General features: G+C 37.5%; 1 protein-coding gene across 1 annotated transcript in view; it reads left to right on the forward strand.

Moving 5' to 3' along the window:
* The first annotated feature begins 20,219 nt into the window (after positions 1–20,219).
* The window catches only part of SLC19A1 (solute carrier family 19 member 1), a 79,088-nt gene continuing 78,740 nt past the window's right edge, over positions 20,220–20,567 (forward strand). Inside the window, exon 1 of the mRNA XM_053698902.1 lies at positions 20,220–20,346. The gene's annotated coding sequence lies outside the window, so the exon portion shown is untranslated. The remainder of the gene's footprint in view (positions 20,347–20,567) is intronic.

Consider the following 20,567-nt stretch of genomic DNA (forward strand, 5'->3'; position numbering starts at 1 on the left):
TTTGAGGTTGACGGCTTGATAACTAGGCCCCATTGTGTGGGGTCTCTCCTCCCCGGATCAGCCATCTGTCTAAACATTGTGGTTACCTTGCGAATTTGCTTTGCATATTTTCCAGCATAAACAATGGTGCAGGAACAGGCATATAGTACAATGAAACAAAAATAGCACAAAAAAAAACATTAAACAAAAACATTTTCATCAACTTATTAAAGCTAAGAATTCTAAAAGCACCCTGTGGTGCAACTGCTATTCAATTAACTAAGAATAATCTTACAACTGGCAATTTATGAATTAACATCCCTTTACTTCTTGTAAGTGAGTAATACCCTTTGCCCCGGCTCAAATGGCCTAGTGAACTACTCCCAGTGATGGCTAATCCTTGGGTATGCCATCATCGATAGTCCCCTCTTTGAGGTTAAAACCTCCTTTACTATAACTAAAAGTAGTAGGGTAGGATCAGTTCAGCTTTTATTTAACTACTTACTAGACCTTTAAACCATAAAAGTGTTGAGTAACAACATGAGGGTCTTTATTCCCCCCCCCCCATATCACCACCAAAACTTTCTGAGGTGGAGTTGTTCCTGTATTTTATGGTGGACTATCTTCTGATTATGTCAATTGCGGTATTTCTGGAGGGTCCAATTGAAGCTTACATGCCTCCGGGATTTCCGTTATTTCCCGTAAGCTTATTGTTTTTCCATCATGTGAAATATGTAGTCCAAACGGGAAGCCCCATCGGAATTTAATTTGATGTTTCCTTAGAAGCATAGTTAAAGGCTTCAAGTGACTTCTTTGGAGCGTTCTGACGCATAAATCTTGGAAGAATTGTATAACTGTTCCTTGGAACTTAAACGTTGGGTGTTTCCTTGCTGCTAGAAGTATAGACTCCTTGTCTGGGAATCGAGACATTTTGATAAATACGTCTCCTGGAGGTGCATCATCTTTAGGCTTGGCACGTAATGCTCTATGCGCCCTTTCCAATTGATATTGCCCGTCATCCACCTCTCCAGTTATCGCCTGAAACAACTGATGTAGATAGATAGGTAGTGATGTCGCGAATAGTTCGCAGGTGAATAGTTCTCGGCGAACATAGCATGTTCGTGTTCGCCTCGGCGGGCGAACATATGCGATGTTCGATCCACCCCCTATATTCATCATCATTGAGTAAACTTTGACCCTGTAACTCACAGTCAGAAGACACATTACAGCCAATCAGACCCTCCCTCCCAGACCCTCCCACCTCCTGGACAGCATCCATTTTAGATTCATTTGGAAGCTGCATTCTTAGTGAGAGGAGGGACAGTGTAGCTGCTGCTGATTTAATAGGGAAATCGAAAGCTAGGCTAGTGTATTCAGTGTCCACTACAGTCCTGAAGGACTCATCTGATCTCTGCTGTAAGGACAGCACCCCAAAAAGCCCTTTTTAGGGCTAGAACATCAGTCTGCTTTTTTTTTTTCCTGTGTAATCTACTTGCAGTTGCCTGCCTGCCAGCGTGTGTGTCATGCTCACAGCGTATACTGTGCCCACTTGCCCAGTGCCACCACTCATATCTGGTGTAACAGCAGTGTACATTTAAAAAAAAACAACACTTTTTTGACTGTGAAATAATAGCAGACAGCGGCCAGTACCCAAGATGGCCGCCAATAAGGCAGATGGGGAGAGTTAGAGAGCTGTTTTGGGGGGGATCAGGGAGGTTGGGGGCTAAGGGGGGATGCTACACCACAGCATATGTAAATACATATGCTAAAAAAAATAAAAAAAATTTAAAACCTTTTATTTTAGTACTGGCAGACTTTCTGCCAGTACTTAAGATGGCGGGGACAATTGTGGGGTGGGGGAGGGAAGGGAGCTGTTTGGGAGGGATCAGGGGATCTGATGTGTCAGGTGGGAGGCTGATCTCTACACTAAAGCTAAATTTAACCCTGCAAGCTCCCTAAAAACTACCTAATTAACCCCTTCACTGCTAGTCATAATGCACGTGTGATGCGCAGCAGCATTTAGCGGCCTTCTAATTACCAGAAAGCAACGCCAAAGTCATATATGTCTGCTATTTCTGAACAAAGGGGATCCCAGAGAAGCATTTACAACCATTTGTGCCATAATTGCACAAGCTGTTTGTAAATAATTTCAGTGAGAAACCTAAAATTGCGAAAAAATTTAAGTTTTTTTTAAATTTGATCGCATTTGGAGGTGAAATGGTGGCATGAAATATACCAAAATGGGCCTAGATCAATACTTTTAGTTGTCTACTACACTACACTTAAGCTAAAATTAACTCTACAAGCTGCCTACATGCTCCCTAATTAACCCTTTCACTGCTGGGCATAAAACATGTGTGGTGCGCAGTGGCATTTAGCAGCCTTCGAATTACCAAAAAGCAACGCCAAAGCCATATAAGTCTGCTATTTCTGAACAAAGGGGATCCCAGAGAAGCATTTACAACCATTTATGCCATAATTGCATAAGTTGTTTGTAAATAATTTCTGTGAGAAACCTAAAATTTGTGAAAAAGTGAACAATTTTTTTTTTATTTGATCGCATTTGGCGGTGAAATGGCGGCATGAAATATACCAAAATGGGCCTAGATCAATACTTTGGGTTGTCTACTACACTACACTTAAGCTAAAATTAACTCTACAAGCTCCCTACATGCTCCCTAATTAACCCCTTCACTGCTGGGCATAAAACACGTGTGGTGCGCAGGGGCATTTAGCAGCCTTCTAATTACCAAAAAGCAACGCCAAAGCCATATAAGTCTGCTATTTCTGAACAAAGGGGTTCCCAGAGAAGCATTTACAACCATTTATGCCATAATTGCATAAGTTGTTTGTAAATAATTTCAGTGAGAAACCTAAAATTTGTGAAAAAGTGAAAAAAAATTTTTTATTTGATCGCATTTGGCGGTGAAATTGCGGCATGAAATATACCAAAATGGGCCTAGATCAATACTTTGGGTTGTCTACTACACTACACTTAAGCTAAAATTAACTCCACAAGCTGCCTACATGCTCCCTAATTAACCCCTTCACTGCTGCGCATAAAACACATGTGGCGCAAAGTGGCATTTAGCAGCCTTCTAATTACCGAAAAGCAACGCCAAAGCCATATAAGTCTCCTATAATGGCATGTCTGGCACACAGTGTTGGGGCAAGGGTCCATCTGACCACTGATACCTGGTCTGCAAAGCATGGTGAGGGCAGGTATATCACCTACACTGCGCACTGTGAAGCGGGCGTAACCCTTACACTACCTGATCAATACAACATCATACCTGATGTTTTAAAGCACGTTATTCCAAACAATTTAGGAATGTTAGGTGATTTATGCCCTTTATGGATTAAAACCAGACTCTGCATCAACTATGTAATTTTCCATGGGAGTTTTGCCATGGATTTCCCTCCAGCATGCCACAGTCCAGGTGTTAGTGCCCTTGAAACAACTTTTCCATCACTATTGTGGCTAGAAAGAGTCCCTGTGGGTTTTAAAATTCGCCTGCCTATTGAAGTCTATGGCGGTTCGCCCGATTTGCCCGTTCGCGAACTTTTGCGGAAGGTTGCGTCCGCCGTTCGCGAACCCAAATTTTTAGGTTTGCGACATCACTATATATAGGTAATTCAGTAGGTGAGACAGATTCCGGTACTCGCTTCAGTCACAAACTGCATCTGCGGCTCCTATTTCTAGGTCCTCCAACTTGTCTTGTATATCTCCAATCACTAGTTGCTGAGAGGCAACCTGTTGTGTCAAGCTTGATAGATCTGTCGAAGTAGAGGACTCTGATTCTTCAAAGGTAGCCACTCTTGTCCCCAGCTCCAGGATGCCATGTTTTATATCTGTTAGACTGTTGGACACAGTGTTCTGCAGCATATCAAATTTTTCCCACAGTTTTTCAAAGTTCATGTTAATGTCCTGTTTGGAGACTAGAGCTTTGAGGTCTGCTTTAGTAGCTGGTATAGAATCACCTTCAAGTCATCTGAGATTCAATTACTGAGTCTACCTCTTCTATTGCAGTATTCTGGGATTCTTGCATTTTATCACCTCTCGCAGGCTTAAAAAATAGATTGACAGCTGGAGGTTTGGGCACTTTAGGGGGTCTGTTCTGTTTTCTGGCTGACATGATAAGTGAAACTTGCTGATGAATATATTGCCCTTTGCTTTTGAGGGGTTAAATTATTACCCCGGCTACTCTTACTTTCAATTTGCTTCAGCTATTGGGAAGGTTATGGGCCTGGCTCCAGAACAAACACAAGAGTGGATTAGGTTCTGTCTGTTACTATAACTTATGTCCTTGGCACCCCCGTGTATGCCTTAGCTGGATCCAGCAATTATGGTGCTTGAAAATCTAAATCTTGTTGGGAGATAGATTGCAAACAAAATCCCACTCGTTCACCCCTGCAATACTATATCGCTACCTTGTAGCTGGGCCTTTAAAAGGTTTAGTCAGCCGTATCACTAAACTGCTTAGCGGATCATCTGTAGTGCAAATCTTATCTGCCTCCTTTTTTCTAGGTGCTTTTTATCCCATTTAATGCCTGCATCTGTTATTGTGTTAAGAGTGCCATCTTGAGCTTCCAGCGGAAGTAGCCACGTGAAACTAGCAAGCTGAGACACGCTTGCACCTCGACCACGCAACCAAGATCCAGGAGCCGTTTTCTCTAGGCGGACAAGAATCACGCCGAGATACAGCCCCAGGGAGTGATACCCGGTAGCAAGCTAGGTGTGTGGGCGGAAGGCGTATAGCGGAAGCACCGCAAACGCCAGTTAACAACTACCACAAACACCTGAGGCCACCCTTCAGGACAACGAGGGTAAAGAACACCGGACCACAACCTGGCCACAACGGGACACGTGGACATATGCAGCTGCCACAGGTTATCGAATAACTGTCCGGTTCCAGTTAAAGGCAGTGTAAACCTGCCGTCAAGCTAAGGAGGCACGCGGATCAGCAGTGCAAGAACACAGCTGTTGGGCCTGGGGAAGGAACAGGCTTGGAAACTAGGCAGAGGCAGATGCACCCAAAAGAAGTCAAGATAAGTACCATGCCTTAATGAACTGTGTAATATTAAATGGGGCAATAGGTACCGACGGGGGATATAAGAGGAACACCCAGTCACAAATTCAGAGGGGTTCAGGCGAGGAGAGAACCAGGTGTATAATCGTTAGAATAGGAAAGAGGGATTTCCTGCTATACGTAGGGCCTGGAACTCAGGACATACAATAGAAGGGTCAACAGCTAATCATTTACCCATGCTTCCCCTTCTTTCTTTTTTTCTTCTCCCTGTTGTCATTTCAAGAGGAAAAGGGTAGGGCCCATGATGGAAAGGGGACCTAACAAAGAGGTGGAATAATATACACTAACTGTGGAACTGAATAGATATAAGCTTGTTAAAATACACACAGGAAAATACAGTAGGAATACAAGTGAAACATTTAGAGCTGGACACTAAGCTAAGGAAATCGAGGAAATATTTGGGGGTGCTAAATATATCCAGCTTGGTCAAAGTAACAACAAATTTCCTGTGAATACCACACTAAGGAGGGCGCCTGAAATTAAAAAACTGTGCCTATATTAAGTGTGTAGAGGACATATTGTATACTATAAAGCTGTATTTGAGTTAAACAACAAACGACTTGCTCTTGAAATTTCTCTGGTTTTTTCCCCTTAGCCATAGAAGCTGTGAAGTGTGTAATCACATAATAGCAAAATTATATGGTTAAGTTTGAAGTTTGAAAAATGTTGCCCAAAATCTTGCATAACCTGTTGAAGTAAGATATCTGTAATAGCTGTATATATCTTTATGTGTCAGCCCTCTTGGGCTCAAAGGCATATAGAAGGGAAAAATATAGGATTCAGTAGAATGTATATAGTGAACTATTTTTTGGACAACTTGTAATATTCTTTGCTACACCTGTCCATGACTAGTCTTTCTCATGTCCAAATATATAAAGGTTTGGTACAGCCATAGATAAGAGGTTGGGAACAAATAGATAAGGTTAATAGGACAAAAAACGATCACTCAGGGGCAACTTGATCTAAAGTATAAAAATATTTGTTGATTCATTCAAACAGATATCGGTAACATCTTTCTATATTCTTGATATGCATTGATGTAAGTACATTTTTATATAGGTCCTTAAATGTTATAGCAGGGCTGCACAGGAAAATTAAATAACAATATTGTCAAGGCAGAAGTAGCCCCGAAGTGGAAATTGAGTGGCGTATGCAGAGATTGTTTATTTAGATTTACTTTTTCTGTTAATGACATTGTATCCTCATCATAATACTAGTTAGTATTGCCCTCCATTAGGATCAAGGGTTTGCTTAAAACTGAACTTGGGCAAGTATTCTGAGTGGAATATTTAAATATCTGTAGTATGTTGCAGTATGTTAAACAGATAATAATATAGACAGTGGCATCCATCCTATAGAGACTCTCTGATTAAAAGGACCAATAGCTGATATACTATATAATATATATATATATTTTGTGTTTGTTTTTTTTGTTTTTCAATCTGGGTTAAAAAATGTACTTTAGAGTAATTACAGAGTGATAATCACTCAAACACACCTATCTTTCACAGAATTACACAGACACACACACACACACACACATATATATATATATATATATATATATATATATATATATATATATATATATATATATATATATATATAAATATATAATTAAAAATAAACACAAATCACCTATTATGTCGTCGAGGAATAGGAATCACGATAAGAAAAATAACAAATCCACCTTAGAGACCCTGGATGGGCCGGAGGCAAACACTACACAGAGCACGAATAATGAAGAGCTAGTTAGTCAACTTAATGCACTTTTTTCACCAAAATTTGATTTAATTCAAAGTAGTATAAATGAATTATCTAATGAAGTTAAACATTTTGCAACCAGGATCACCGATGTGGAACAGAGGGTATCAGATATTGAGGATAGAGAGATACAAAGAGTTCAAATGACCTAAAGCATGTCAGTAGAGGTAGAAGTAATCAAAGCGAAATTGGAAGATCTTGAAAACCGTACTAGACGGAATAACATTAGGCTAATAGGCTTAACAGATGGGATCTTAGAGAGGGATCTTAAAGAATTTGCTGAGGGCGAGCTGTTACGTTTATTAAAGTTGGATAAATTAGAATCTACAATCAGAGTGGAGAGAATCCACAGAATAGGCCCTGCAAGGAAGACACCAAATGGAGAACATAGTAATAGAGCAGTCATTATGAAAGTATTACATTTTCAGGATAAAATTATGATATTTAATGCATATAGGAAAATGAACAGCGAGCTAATGTTTGAAGGGAAAAAAATTATTATTATTTAATGATTATTCGATTGAAACCTCTAATAAAAGGCGGGCTATGGCACCACTATGCACAACACTTATACAAGCAGAATGGAAAGCCAGATTACACTACCCAGCCAAAATAAATGTACAAACTAAAGAAGGAAACTAATTATTTATAGAAGAAGCGGAAGTTAAATTGTTCTTAGAAAAAAACAAAGATGCAAGTAATCTACAAGGAGAAGAGGGAAAGTAGCCGAGGGGATGCTTATGAAAACTTAAGCAGATACTGGACCCAACAACATGTCTGTTTTATCAGGATGTTTTTATATTTTTTATGCAGAAATGTTAGATTAAAAGCTGCTGAGCTGGCTCATTCCTATATCCTTTGGAATAGGAGAACTAGGGAGTTTAAAAAAACAAACTTAGGCTCAGGTTTTAATATGCACACAAATAGAATAAAATGTCTCTTAAAATCATATCATGGAACATAGGTGGAATTACATCCCCTATTAAAAGGAAAGCTATACTGAAACATGTGAGGAAACTAGGTGCCCAAATATTTTTTCTTCAAGAAACACATTTAAAAAATGAGACAGCAAGTAAACTAAAGGGAGGGTGGATAAAAGAGGTAATTTTTACTCAATGCGGTAAAAGGAAAAAGGGAGTAGCAATTTTATTCAGCAAGACTTTGGAATACACTATTAATAAAATTATCCTAGACCCAGATGAGAGGTTTAGTATCTTATCAGCTAGAATTAATGAGAAGGAATATACTTTCTGCAACTTATATGGACCTAATAATGAAGACCCAGGTTTTTGGAAAAAGATACGGGACCAATTGCTCATACACGCAGATAAGCCACTGATAATGGGCAGTGATTTTAATCTTACACCGAATACACTTCTAGACAGGCAGAAAAAGATAGGAGCACAAAAGTTCAAGAACACGAGATCTAAGGGGAATTTACGGGCAAAAGGAAAAGGGAAAGTATAACTCTTAAAAATTTGAGGAAGGACCTGAACATTCAAGATATATGGAGGATACTTAATCCTGATGGCAGGGAATTTACATGTCTTTCCAGGTCAATACATTCTCTGTCAAGAATAGATCTTTTTTTGATATCAGATATTCTGATTAATGTAACACAAGAAGCCAGAATAGAACAGATCACCTTATCTGACCATGCTCCTATAAGTATTATTCTTAATGCACTCCCAGCAAAACAACCAGGAGCATTTTTTCCCCAAAATACTTGCTAAATAACCCTAAATATATAATTTTTTTTAAAAGAAAAATGGAGAGAATATGAGAGATTTAATAACAACTACCGAAATAAGACTAATATTTTCTGGAACACGGCTAAAGCAGTGCTCCGGGGGGAAATTATCTCTTTTGTAAGTAACCTAAAGAAGAAACTAAACCTTAAGAAACAGCAAACAAATAAATCCTTAACCAACGCATATACAAGATTTCTAGATAACAGAACTAAGGTGAATTGGGAGAAATATATAAAGGCAAAACAGACTAGAGACAATTTCCTTATGGAGAATGAAGTTAAAGAAAATATGAAAAGATGTTCTAAATTTTATAGATTCGGTAATAGAGCAGGTAGATTTCTGGCACAAATAGTCAATAATCAAAAGAACTCCACATTTATCTCTAAAATAAAAGTGGGGGATAAAGAGATAAGTAATCTCAAAGAGATACAAGAAACATTTTATCAATATTTTGCCAAATTGTATTCACCATTTCCCATAGATGAAGAAAAAAAAAACAATTTTGGGAAACAGTAGAAGTTCCAAAAATTGAGCTAGAGCAGCTAAACAGACTTAATGAAGATATCACAGAGGAAGAGGTATCACAAACAATCAAAGGTCTAGCCAATAACAAGGCTGCTGGTCCTGATGTACTACCCTCAGAATTCTATAAAATACTACAAGATGAAGTCATACCTACATTAACGTTGCTTCTTAATAAATATTGGACAGGTCAACTCATGCCTCTTAAAGATTTTAATGAATCCACAATAATCATCATACCAAAACCAAGGAAAGACCCCCAATTGTTAGAATCATATAGACCAATCTCACTCCTGAACATCGACTATAAGATAATTACAAGTATTATAGCCAAAAGATTACAGTCAGTACTAGATTAGATAGTCCATCGGGACCAAACAGGCTTTATGAAAGGGCGCTCATCTAATATAAACTTGAGGAAATTATACTTAACAATTGCAGATGTATGGTACAACAAGAAATATAATAGGGAAGTAAAAGAGACAGACCTGTCAGTAATAGCACTTGACGCACATAAAGCGTTTGACTCCATAGTGCGGGACCATATATTTACAACATTAAGCAAGTTTGGATTTAATGGAAATTGTTATAACATGATTGAACTATTATATTATATGAGAGGGACCCGACAGGGATGCCCCTTATCCCCGTTAATATTCAATCTTGCCCTGGAGCCACTGCTTAAAATTCTCAGAACAAAGATACCAGGAATAACTATCCAGAATAAAGAGATTAAAGAGATTAAAATTGCAGCCTATGCAGACGATTTATTAATTTTCACCAAACAATCTTCAAAAATTTTCAATTTAATTTGTCAATTAGTAGAGCAGTTTGGATCATTCTCAGGCTACAAAATTAATAAAAATAAATTGGAGGTTTTATGGGTACATAAGAATAAAGTTTCAGATAATCAAACCTTTAAAGAAATAAAACACTCATTGGTTTACCTGGGCCTAAAATTCTCGCAGAATCCAGAAGAAATATATAAGTTAAATTTAAAAGAGGCGGTTAAGAAATTTACAGAAACTCTCAAGAAATGGGAAACTCTCCCTTTATCTTTATATGGCAAAATTAACTTATTAAAAATTATAGCATTACATCTTTCAAAATATCCCTCTATTATTGAAAAATGCAGAACAGAAGAAAATAAACTCATCCATTAGAGTATTTTTGTGGGGTACAAAGAAAGTGAGATTAAGTTATAGGAAACTAACACTACCAAAAAAAATAACGGGAATGGCTCTCCCTGATATAGGGCTATATAATTTAGTAGCAACAGGAAAAATAGCGAATGATTGGTTGCTGGACATAGGACATTTCTCCGTACCAGAAATTGAAAATCAGCTTGGTAAACCTCTCTATCTGAAAAATATACTTCATCTGGAAATTAATAAGCTTCCCCTTTATTTTAAAAGAATAAATGTACTAAAAGACTCAATAATAGCATGGCACAAAATTTGTAAGAAATTGAATTTGAAATTTGCAGTTTCTAAATACCTTGCAATTAAAGGGACAGTAAAGTATAAATTAAACTTTCATTATTCAGATAGGACTTTTAATTTTAATTGACTTTCCAATTTACTTTTATGATCAAATTTGCTTTTTTTCTCTTGGTATTCTTAGTTTAAACTAAACATAGGTAGGCTCATATGCTAATTTCTAAGCCTTTGAGGTCTGCCTCTTATCAAATGCTTTTTAAATCTCTTTTCAACACAAAGAGACAGAAAGTACACGTGGGCCATTTAGATAACACTGTGTACAGGCACAGAAAGTTATTTAAGATCTAGCACAACACAATGCTAAATTTAAGACAATAGATAATAAACAGTCACAGTCATGTGATCAGGGGGCTGGAAGAAGGTTCCTAGATACAAGGTAATCACAAAGGTAAAAAGTACATTAATATAACTGTGTTGGTTATGCAAAACTGGGGAATGAGTAATAAAGGGATTACCTATCTTTTAAAACAATAACAATTCTATGGTTGACTGTCCCTTTAAGGGAAATCAAGACTTCCAATTGGGGTTTCTAACAGATGCTGGCTCAAGATGGGAGGAGCATGGTCTAGTTAATGTGACACAAGTGATAAATAGGGATCAGAATACTCCAAAGGTCATAGATTTCGAGACGGCACAAGCCCAATGTAGGAATAAACACTATTTTGCATACTTGCAGTTAAGAGACTATTGCCTGAAACTTATAAACTCATATGGGAAAGACTGGGATTACCCAGTCTTATTACCAGTTTTTAGTGCATATAAAAATAAGAAATACTCTATTTCACTCTTATATAGAATTATAACAGACAGAACATGAGGACCAAATGGCTAAGCTTACAACGAAATGGAAGGATATGCACTTCCCCAATCTGACATCAGATATTATTTTAAAAAGTATAGGAACAGTAGAAAAAGCCACATTGGCAATAGCCCTTCGTGAACAACATATTAAAATAATATGGATGACCTACATCACCCCAGAAGTAATGTTTAAATGGGGGAAAGATCATAATAAATATAAATGTGGGAAATGTAGCAGGGATAATGCCAACTTAATTCATTGCTTATGGGAATGCCCAAAATTACAAAGGTTTTGGAGAATGGTATCATTCTGGGCCAACAAAATTTGTAATATTCAGCTGATACTTCAAGCAGAACATGTTATATTTTTAAGCTTTAAGAAAACAGAAGCTACATACTGTAGAATTTTTTTTTCAATGCTTATTATATTGGGCAGAAATCTGGTTTTAAAGGAATGCAAGAGTGATCGTGTACCATCGCTTAAGGCATTAAAAAATATAGTACAGAAGCAATTCTTGATCGAGCAAAATGATATCTGGTTTAATTTTGAAGACAACGTAGGTAGGTTTTTTGAAAAATGGAAGTTTTGGATTAAGATTCAGGATAGAGATACTCAAAGGGAACTTATCACAAGGTTTGAAAACACTTTGTATATATTGGAAAGCAGACTCAGAGAGGAGTGGCTATGAAATTAACAGGGGAGGTTAAAAGACAAGGGAAGGAATAGATTATGTCTGCCCCCCTTATATCCTTTTTTTTTCCATTTGTTTTTTTTCCCTTTTTTTTTTTTTTTTTTCTCTCTTATTATTGTCTATACTCTAATTTGTGATAAAGGGAATCTAAAATGATTGTAAGCATCATTACAACTGTATTTGTCTAAATGTATTATGATTTCTGATAAAATAAAAGTCTGTATAACTATGTTAATTCATTAATAAAAATATTTTAAAAAAACCCCCCAAAAAACAGTGCCATCTTATCTGTATCAGTGTTCACTTCTATAAAGCCCCCATGCTGTCCTTAGTGTGCGGTATATACTCTAACACTTAATGGTCATGGTGCTGTTGTCATTTCAATGGTCGTTCCAGTACTGTCCTAGTTGTGCCCCTGTACATGCCCATTTACGTATCTTACTGTCAGTAATCTCATCCTCCCAGCTCTGTAGGCCGCACTCGTGTCCACGCTGCTTTATATTGGCTCCTCTGGATAGTAAGCTGTACCGTACGTCGGATGTAGTCACAGCGCTCCCAAGGTAGCAAGATTATGACCTGAATGTTCAGCTACTAATTTTCTCACTGTGGCGACATGAACGCTTGACTCTTCTCCTATCTGCGTCACATATTAAAGATGGCGGGTGGCTCCGTGTTGCCGGATCTGTGATTTTGGCTGTAGTTTAACCCCTTAATGACCGGACCATTTTTCAATTTTCTTACCCTTAATGACAATGGCTATTTTTACATTTCTGCAGTGTTTGTGTTTAGCTGTAATTTCCCTCTTACTCATTTACTGTACCCACACATATTATATACCGTTTTTCTCGCCATTAAATGGACTTTCTAAAGATACCATTATTTTCATCATATCTTATAATTTACTATAAAAAAAATTATAAAATATGAGGAAAAAATTGAAAAAAACACACTTTTTCTAACTTTGACCCCAAAAATCTTACACATCTACAACCACCAAAAAACACCCATGCTAAATAGTTTCTACATTTTGTCCTGAGTTTAGAAATACCCAGTGTTTACATGATCTTTGCTTTTTTTGCAAGTTATAGGGCAATAAATACAAGTAGCACTTTGCTATTTCCAAACCACTTTTTTTCTAAATTAGCGCTAGTTACATTGGAACACTGATATCTGTCCGGAATCTCTGAATATCCCTTGACATGTATATATTTTTTTTTAGAAGACAACCCAAAGTATTGATTTATGCCCATTTTGGTATATTTCATGCCACCATTTCACTGCCAAATGCAAGCAAATAAAAAAAAATCGTTCACTTTTTCACAAATTTTGTCACAAACTTTAGGTTTCTCACTGAAATTATTTACAAACAGTTTGTGCAATTATGGCACAAATGGTTGTAAATGCTTCTCTGGGATCCTCTTTGTTCAGAAATAGCAGACATATATGGCTTTGGCATTGCTTTTTGGTAATTAGAAGGCCACTAAATGCCGCTGTGCACCACACGTGTATTATGCCCAGCAGTGAAGGGGTTAATTAGGGAGCTTGTAGAGACCTTGAAGGGTTAATTTTAGCTTTAGTGTAGAGTAGTAGACAACCCAAAGTATTGATCTAGGCCCATTTTGGTACATTTCATACCACCATTTCACCGCCAAATGCGAGCAAATAAAAAAAAAAGTAAAATTTTTCACAATTTTAGGTTTCTCACTGAAATTATTTACAAACAGCTTGTGCAATTATGTCACAAATGGTTGTAAATGCTTCTCTGGGATCTCCTTTGTTCAGAAATAGCAGACATATATGGCTTTGGCGTTGCTTTTTGGCAATTAGGAGGCCACTAAATGCTGCTGCGCACCACACTTGTATTATGCCCAGCAGTTAAGGGGTTAATTAGGTAGCTTGTAGAGAACTTGCAGGGTTAATTTTAGCTTTAGTGTAGAGATCAGCCTCCCACCTGACACATCCCACCCCCTGATCCCTCCCAAACAGCTCTCTTCCCTCCCCCACCCCACAATTGTCCCCGCCATCTTAAGTACTGGCAGAAAGTCTGCCAGTACAAAAATAAAAGGTGTTTTTTATTTTTTTTTATTTTTTTTTAATTATTCATCTGTGATGGACCCCTGCCTTAGCCCCAAACCTCCCTGATCCCCTCCAAACAGCTCTCTAACCCTCCCAACCTACCTATTTGCCACCATCTTTGGTTCTGGCAGCTGTCTGCCAGTACCCAGTTTTCCCCAAAAAAGAAAGGTTGGGTTTTTTTTTTTTTTTTTTTTTGCTTAAACAGCGGTTTTCTGTAGTGTAGCTGCCCCCCCACCTAACCCCATCCCCCTACCCTAGCAGATCCTATTATTTAAAAAAAAACAAAACGTTTTCTGCCCCCCTCTCTCTTCTCTAGTCATTGGTGGCGCACACACACACACACATGCACGTGCGCGCGCCCGCAGGCCCCCCCCTCCGCACGCTCCCAGCATCCGGCGTGCACAAAGCACTTGAAGGAACCGGATGCCGGGGAGCGATGGGCCGCCCACCGCCTCCCTTGTAAGCTCCCACCACCCATCCACCAACGGCACCATCGCTACCGGTGCAGAGAGGGCCACAGAGTGGCTCTCTCTGCATCGGATGCTTTTTAAAGGGTATTGCAGGATGCCTCAATATCGAGGCATCACTGCAATACCCTGAGAGCTGCTGGAAGCGATTGCGATCGCTTCCAGCACTCTCTTAGACAACTGACGTACCAGGTACGTCCATTGTCACTAACTGTCAGTTTTTGCAGGACGTACCTGGTATGTCAGTTGTCATTAAGGGGTTAATTTACAGCTTCGATCTTGCCAAATATGCTTTTCTGGGGGTCACCCCATCCCCATGCTCCTTGATCTGGGTAGTTTATGGCTTTAACTGCGCTATATGCCAGATTATTGAGCAGTGTTGCACGGAACTAATGAATCACTCCTCCATCTTCTAACGGCTCCCGATAAAAAGCTTTTTAAAGGGCCATAAACACTTGAAAGTGATGTAGTTTAGCTGAAAAAAGCTGACTAGAAAATATCACCTGAACATCTCTATGTAAAAAAGAAATAAATTTTACCTCAAATGTTCCTCAGTAGCTACATCCCATTGTAAAGGATTTCTAAGCATCAAATCAGTATGTCTGTCCCGGGACAGCCGAAGGGATGTGCCTTGTGCACTCTCATGTTATTTCCCTATTCAGTGTAAGGAAGTTTACAATGAAATCTCATGAGAGTTAAGTCAAATCTCATGAGATCACAGTAAAAGAGTTCATGACCTCAGCACTGCTGATGCTTATTTTCTGCAGTTGATTTCTTCATTTTTTTAATTTATTTTTTACCTGCAGCTGAGTATAACTTTTTACACAGAACTTAATCTGCTGAGCTGAGGAGATTGTGAGGTAAAATATCTTCCTTTTTAACATAGAGATGCTCAGGTGATATTTTCCTGTCAGCTTTTTACAGTTATACTGCATCAGGTTCAAGTGATTTAGCATATGAGTATTATGTCCCTTTAATTTACTTGCATAAAGGGATGTATGCACAAGTCATATCCTTGCACCAGAAATACATTTTTGCATTGAAAAATAAATACTTTTAAAATAAATATTTTAAAAGTGTTTTTAAAACATTCAACTTGGTAGTAAAAATTGATTTACTTTACATTCCAAGAACACACCTCTGAAAAGCCTTGTGAGCTTTATTTTATCACCTTTAGTGCTGCCAATTATAGACAGAAATATATGAGCTCTCTAATACATATCAACCAATCACTAGGGTTTTGCATTCTCTGGGAGTGGAAAAAATCTGTTTGATTAGAAGTGGGTGTGTAATATTTAAAACTAGAATAGTTTGTTTCAGTGATTTAATATAACCATAGATGGTAATTAAATTATACAAATATACATCCTCTGCCAGAATAATGACAATATCAAAACTATTCACTCTATAATCACCAATATCACCAATATGAGTAAAATCACCAATATCAGAACATATCGCTAAAATACTCCACGTGTGACACTATTTTAAAATAGAACAGTGCGCATGAATTGCAGTAGTATATAATGTGTAGCCGTGACCTATTGCTCCTTGTATATCTAATCCTCCATCCTCTCCTATTGAGTTTTTAATATAGTTGGAAATCTAGTTTGAAGATTCAATGTGCCGTGGCATTGTTGTATCTCAATATTTGCATGCCCATGTGCTAATAAATATTTGTCAAATATACGCAATAACGAAGAATTAAAAAAAAAAACCACAACCTATCCTTCAACATGTTTAGCCGTTCGTAGCATTACAAAGAGGTAATGCGCCTCAGCGGGTTTTTATTACAGTGGAGCCGAAATACACACCCTGCTGATGACGTCATTCTTGATCCAATCATTATAGTATCTCAGCCGTTACACCTATTGATTTCATAAACCTTAGGTTTGGTTAAGAATCTGCATTTGTATTATGAATATGGGCTGATGTAGAAATCTTTCATTCATTTACTGATAAAATGAGTCCTCATGAATGAATTTAATGGGTACCGACAATATTTACAAATTGGTTACGTGTAATAACAATACTGATTGATCCTTTTACCAGCAAAATAAATAATGGTGCATTGCAAAGTATTTTCACTTAGAATAAATAAATATTTTATGTGGTGTTCAAATTCTTTCCCTTTGCACTTACTAAAGAAATTAACCTGCACGTGATTACAGTGCAGGGACGAAGGGTTTGCAGATAGGACCTGGGAGCACTCTACTTAGCAGTTTACATGGCCTTATACATTTATGTAGTAGACGCACATAATTGTGTTATCATATCGAACGTTCTAGTTATTTACTCCCTAATCACTGCTTTGTACCCACAATGAAATTGGACACAAAAAGATTTGTGTAATTATTGAAGGATGTATGATATGCTGGGAAATGTAGTGAGTTACGTGGGGTATGCTGGGAAATGTAGTTCTCTACGCATGACACAGAACAAAAAATGTTAAAAGGACATTATAGCCATTTTTCAAATTACACAATTTCACTGTACATCTAAAAGTTAACTTTTTTGTCAGTATACATCTGTTAATTATTGTTTAGGCATTTAGAGATATTTTAATTGTAAAAATATATAACTTCCACTGCCCACAAAAATGTAGTTATACAGCCCCAATAATTCACTGAGTCGCACGACCGACCTGTATTTCTGAGCGTGCGCACATCAGTGGATCTAAAGCTTCATCCTCTCTGCCTAAAGACGCACAAGTAGCATAGTTAAAGGGCCATGATACCCAAATGTTGAAACACCTGAAAGTGATGCAGCATAGCTGTAAAAAGCTGAAAGGAAAATATCAACTGAACATCTCTAGGTCAAAAAGGAAGATATTTTACCTCAAGATGTCCTAAGTATTCACACCCCATTGCAAATCAGTATGTCTGTCCCGGGACAGGCAAGGGAGTGAGCTTCATGCACACTCATGTTATTTCCTTATTCAGTTTAAGGAAGTTTACAATGAATACTGAACCCAAATGTTTTCTTTTGTGATTCAGATACAGCATGCAATTTTAAGCAACTTTCTAATTTCCTCCTATTATCAATGTTTCCTTGTTCTCTTGCTATCTTTATTTGAAAAAGAAAGTCCAGAACCCTGGACTGCACTTGTTTATTGGTGGATGAATTTATCAACCAATCAGCAAGAACAACCCAGGTTATTCACCAAAAATGGTCTGGTATTTAAGCTTGCATTCTTGCATTTCAAATAAAGATACCAAAACAATTAATAACATTTGCTAATAGGAGTAAATTAGAAAGTTGCTCAAAATTGCATGCTCTGCCTTTGTGCCTTTAAGTGAAATCTCATGAGATCCAAGTAAAAGAGTTAATGACCTCAGCACTGTTGATACTGATTGGCTGCAGTTAATTTCTTCTTCTATTCTTTTTTCTACCTGCAGCTGAGCAGCAGCTGAGTATAACTTTTTACACAGAACTTAATCTGCTGAGATGAGGAAATTGTGAGGTAAAATATCTTCCTTTTTTACATAGAGATGCTCAGGTGAAAGTTTCCGGTCATCTTTTTACAGTTAAACTTCATCAGTTTTAAGTGATTTAGCATATGAGTATTATGTCCCTTTAAGTTATCAGTCACTAAAAACACTGTACCGCCCCTCTATGCCAATGTACAGCTCATTGGTTGCTATAGCAACTTAGAAAGCGTTTTATTCATACAATACTTTTATACAGCATGCCCTTACCCATCTATTCTAGCATATAGATGGTTCCACGCAGTTTTTTTTACAGTTCCCACTTCCACTTGATGGGCTTTCGTGTTTCACACATCAAAAAGAAAACAAAGCGTCTCCATAACGAATCATAGTAGTCCGTTATAAATCACTGTTTTTCAGACACAGAGATCTTAAAGGGACAGTTCACCCAAAAATTGTCTCCCCTTTAAATTGTTCCCAATGATTTATTTTACCTGCTGGAGTGTTTTAAATTGTTTACAAGTAGCTCCTTTACCCATAATTTGGCATTTGAAATAGCCGATTTAGCTTGTGGTTTCCCAACCTCTACTGAAAGTTTCTATACTGAAGTATATTCTATAGAATAGCCTAAGTGAACACAGCCAGCTAAAGAGATTCTCAGTGGGGGGCATGATAGTTAAGTAATTAAATGATAATTTTCCATTGTTCTCTATAAGTATTGAGCTTTGGTTTTCTAGACACATATAAGATAAGGAAGCAAATCTGTATACATAAAAGTGATAACATAATGAGATCTGATATTACCTGAAGCTCAACCTATTGTAATAGGCTGTGGTTTAAAAGCACAAAACCAGCTACTTCATATACACAAATAAACCTGAAAATGCAATTTCTCCTACATTTTATACTCTGCAGCTGGTATAACAAGTCATTGAAAATACATTAAAGGGACACTGAACCCAAATTTTTTTCTTTTGTGATTCAGATAGAGCATGACATTTTAAGCAACTTTCTAATTTACTCCTATTATCAATTTTTCATCATTCTCTTGCTATCTTTATTTTAAAAGCAGGAATGTAAATCTTAGCAGCCAGCCCATTTTAGGTTCAGCACCATGGATAGCGCTTGCTTATTTGATGCTTTCATTTACCCTCCAATAAGCAAGCATAACCCAGGTTCTCAACCAAAAACGGGCCAGCTCCTATACATCATATTCCTGCTTTTTAAATAAAGATAGATAGCAGGAGAACAAAGAAAATTTGATAATAGGAGTAAATTAGAAAGTTGCCTAAAATTGTATGCTCTATCTGAATCATGATTTTTTTTGGGGGGGGGGTTTAGTGTCCCTTTAATATAAAAACAATTTTACAGTCTACTGTCCCTTTAAGAACTATGTTATCTATATAACATAGTTCTTAAAATCCTTGTGTCTGAAAAACAGTGATTTATATAACTGAATAATGTGACTCATTATAGAGACACTGTGAACGGAGCATACAAAGCCTCCTCTCAGAACAGATAACGATCTGTTTAAAACAAGTGTCCGTCCAGGAAGTGCAATAAAACATTTTTATGCATGATTGCTTCTGAGGTAAAGCAGCATGTTGTCTGTGCTGCTCTTAAATGGACAGTAAAGGTTCAGAATGTTATAATATAATTCTGCACTATGTGCAGAATTATATAACATTATTCTGAACCTTTACTGTCCCTTTAAGCGCATTGCTGTTGCTGAATCCTCTCTTCACTTGACTGACACACTAGCAGAGATGGTATTCCGTTTGCTATAGGATACCAGTTTCTTTGTTAGCTGTCAGTCAGTACTGTAAAGCAATAGTATGCGCTCGCTCCCATGTCTAATAAGCAAGTCAATACAGCTGATTGGACAGGTATCACAGTAAAAAAACGCCCAGTTTAGGGGCGTTTAGAATCAATAGTGAAAGGGACTATTTTTCAGATGTTCAAGTTAGTTTTTATTGCCTCATATAATTTCATTTTTTTTTTAAAAAAAAAAATAAACTTCTAAAATGTGTTATATTAAGGAAAGATAATATATTCAAGGCTTATTATCATGGACCTTTAATGTTTCATATGGGCATCTTGGGCGGTTTTTCGACTCATAGGGCATGACGGGCAATGTAGTATGTAGCGCCTGGCATGCTGGGAAGTGTAGTTCATGTACTATATGCAATGCTTTCAGAAGGAGACAGGCGAGACGAAAGAGCTAGTGTGAGCTGCTGTCAGAGGCAATGAGATAAACAATCACAGAAACACACAGAGGTAGTAAAATATACAGATACTTATTCAGAGACATAGAACCAAAACAGAAAATAGATATAGAGAGAAGGGTTGTTTTACAGAGAAGAGTAGACATGCAGGAAAGAGACTGCTTGATAGAAAGTGCTGAGAACTGAACCGTTGATCAATTATCAATTCTAAGTAACATGTTTTGCTTGACTTTTCCAAGGAAAGTGTTAGTTGGCACTTGGAAGCATCGTGTT

This window comes from Bombina bombina, chromosome 1 (genome assembly GCF_027579735.1).
Source record: "Bombina bombina isolate aBomBom1 chromosome 1, aBomBom1.pri, whole genome shotgun sequence".
NCBI classification, from domain to species: domain Eukaryota; kingdom Metazoa; phylum Chordata; class Amphibia; order Anura; family Bombinatoridae; genus Bombina; species Bombina bombina.